Raw genomic sequence first — 3552 nt, forward strand, 5'->3', positions numbered from 1 at the left:
TCTTTGGTCAGATTAGAAAAAATAAATGATAATAAATAAAATTATTAATTCTTTTTAAAAAATAAAATAAATTCTAGTTAAGTGACACACGATTTGGTCAACTGCATATACAACAGTGGTCTCTTAAGATCATACCATATACTTTAGGTGTCTAGCAGGCTATACCATCTATGTTTAAGTACACTCTGGTATGTTCATACAAGAATGGAATTGCCTAAAGATACATTTCTCAGAACAAATCCCCATTTTGTTTTTTTGGGGGGAAAGGGTTTTGCTATAGGGCATGTGCGCTCACCAGAAAGACTCTTAACTGGGTAGTCAGCTATGTGGGATCCAGTCACCATCACCACCACACCACTGACTGGCCCACCTTCTCTAGTTTTCAGCAGTTTGGTTATATGTCTTGGTGTGAACTTACTTGGGGTCTTAGTATGGAATTTGTTGAACTTGAATTTGTAAGTTGATGACTTTCGCCAGACTTAGGTTTTGAGCCATTATATATTTTTTTCTTTTCTTTTAAAATTTGCTATAGGAGACATGTGCTTGCCAGAGAGCCAAGGAAAGTGAGAAAACACTTCCCAAGGTGGATGGCCGCAACCCCATCCTATCTTTCCTACTTCTAAACTGGCATGTTTCTCAAGCCTCCAAGTGCAGAACTTGAACCATACAATATGCTGTGTGGGATCCACTTGCTTTAACCATACATGCCACAGGCTGACACTCTCTTTCATTATAAATACCAGATCAAGATTTTTGGATAAATAGGGTTCTGATGTAACTGTTTTGAGAGGTTTTTGCTATACAGCACATGTGATCCCCAGAAAGACAGAGAGAGACAGGGAGACAGGAAGTAAGAAATCACCCCCCGGGGGGATGGCCACGCCACAATCCCTTCACCTCCATTCTTCCCTAGGGCTCTTGGGCCATGCCACAATCCCTTCTCCTCCATTCTCCCCTAGGGATCCTGGGCACGCACGCATATGCACCTAGTGTGAGTTTAAGCCACCAGGTCCAGGACTCGAACCGTAGTCGACTACATGGAAGTCCAGCAACGTAGCCATTACACCAACTGCTGGTCCCCGATGTAATTGTTCTCAATAAGTGGAAGAGCATTATGGAGAAAAGAAATTAATTAACTGAGTAATTCTTTCTGTTAAAGAATTTTGTTACATTATATCTAAAGAGACACTAAAATTCTCATTAATCAACTTGAAAATAGTTACGAATTTACACCAATGTGTCAAAGAGTAACCACAATTATTTGGCTAGAATAAACTTGGTGTACCTTTTTTTTTTTTAAGAAAGAAATTTTTGCTAAAGGGTGTGTGTGCTTGTCAGACAGAGAAAGACAGAAAGCGAGAACTCACCCCTGCGGGGATGGCCACGCTGCAATCCCTTCTCTCAGGCTTTTGGGCATGTATGTACATGTGTCTGGTGTGTTTTAAGCCCCTGGGTGTGGGACTTGAACCATGGGAAATTACATGGGAGTCCAGTGACATAATCATTATGCCAACTGCTGGTCCCAAAATTGGTTTACCTTTCTTTTTTGTGTAATTATTATAGATCCTCATTTCACAAAAGTGTTTTGGTTAAGATAAGTTATATGGCCATCTTATAGGTACTAATTAGTTTCAAGAGAATGAAAAAAGTAATGGAAAATTATAGTATTGTGTTTTGTTTGCTGGACGTAGGAATGAGCAGAAAGGCCTAACATAATCAAATAATGCAAAGGCTCAGAAATTATGGCAGAATTCTCTTGTGAGTTATAGTTATCTAGTAATATTCAGGAAGAACCAGTAGTTTACATTATTTTTCAATGAAATACATGTGAGGTATTCTGAAGTTGGATTATATTGGTTTTTATTACTGTAGGAATTTTGGAATTCTACTTTTTTGTTGTTATCGTTAAGAGTTTCACTATGTTGCTGAGACTGGCCTTGAACTCTTGATCCTCTGCCTGAGCTTCCTGAGTGAGTACCTGGCACTAGAGGTGCATGTCACTGCACCTGCCTGGAATTCTATTTTTTAGGAGACAGCTACAAAAGGTACTGTTAAAAAATGTTAGCCTAAAAACAAGCAGATGACATAGTGGTTACATCACTGGACTCCCACACAGCAACTGTAGTTCGAGTCCTGGACCTGGTGGCTTGAAACACACCAGGCACATGTGTGTGCACATGCCCAAGATCCCGGGATGAGAACAGAGATGGGATTGTGGTGTGGCCATGCCCCCTGGAGGATGATTTCTCACTTTTCCTCTTACTGTGACTTTGTCTTTCCAGGGAGTGCATGCACAGTAAGGCAAAAACCTTGAAAAAAGAAAAGTTAACCTAGGAGCCAGTAGGTGGCATGATAGTTAAGGTGCTGGACTTCCACGTGGCATGCCACAGTTCGAATTCTAGGCCCAGTGGCTTGAAAATCACATGGGGTGCAGGCACATGCATGCCCAAGATCCCAGGAAGAGAATGGAGGAAAAGAGATTGTGGTGTGGCCATTGTGCCTAGAGGTGTTTTCTCCCTTTCTATCTCTGTTGCTCTCTCTGACAAGTACATAAGACCTATGGTAAAAACGTTAAAAAAAAAAGTTATCCTAAAATGCATTAAAGAAAATGTACATAATGTTTTTTTTAAAAATAATTATTTTATTTTATTTATTCATTCATTTATTTTAATTTGATCAGAGAGAGATACACACAGAGAGAGAGGGAAAGTGAGAAAGCAAGCCACCAGGTCTGGTACTCAAACCGCGGTCGGCCATGTGGGAGTGTCCAGCACCTTAACCACCATGCCACCTGCTGGTCCCATGTTTTTTTTTTAATGTGTCAACCCCCAAAAGAAGGCTGAGTTATAATAAGTGAAATTAAAATCAAATAAAAGTTTAGTTGAGCCATGGCTTAGGATGAATTACCTGGATGAGCAAAATTCTACTTTCCCAGACATGTGTTCACCCCAGTAGTGACCCCAAAAGTTGGTATATTTAGAGAAATGGCAGAAGAGGGGAGATTATGATTTGTTTGTCAAGAGTTTACATAGAAAATAGTATGGGACCAGCAGATAGTGTAATGTTACATTTCTGGATTCCCACATAGTTGACAGCAGTTCAAGTCCTGAACCCAGCAACTTAAAACTCATACAGGTGTGTGTGTGTGTGTGTGTGTGTGTGTGTGTGTGATCAAAATCGCAAGAGGAGAATGGAAGAGAAGGGAATATGGCACGGCTATCCTCCCTGGGGGATGACTTCTTGCTTTCTGTCTCTCTGGCAGCCATATATTTAAAATCTCCCCCCCCCCAAAAAAAAAAATAGTGCTAGCAACTGATTGACCATAGCTTACTTTTTGCATCTTGAACTGAACTCAAGAATCTTAAGAAGCAGAAAGGGAGTTCCGGACCCCAGGCGGACTGAGGCTGACTTGTTTACTGTAAACTGAAATATGCCTTAACCCAAATCTCAGGGTTATGATTTAATGATGTCTCCACAAACTGATCTGGAGTGTTGGTCTTTCACAGAGTTATTTTACTTTACTACTGGAGGATTTTGGGTAAATATATACAT

This window comes from Tupaia chinensis, unplaced genomic scaffold (genome assembly GCF_000334495.1).
Source record: "Tupaia chinensis unplaced genomic scaffold, TupChi_1.0 Scaffold000407_4, whole genome shotgun sequence".
Lineage (NCBI taxonomy): Eukaryota > Metazoa > Chordata > Mammalia > Scandentia > Tupaiidae > Tupaia > Tupaia belangeri.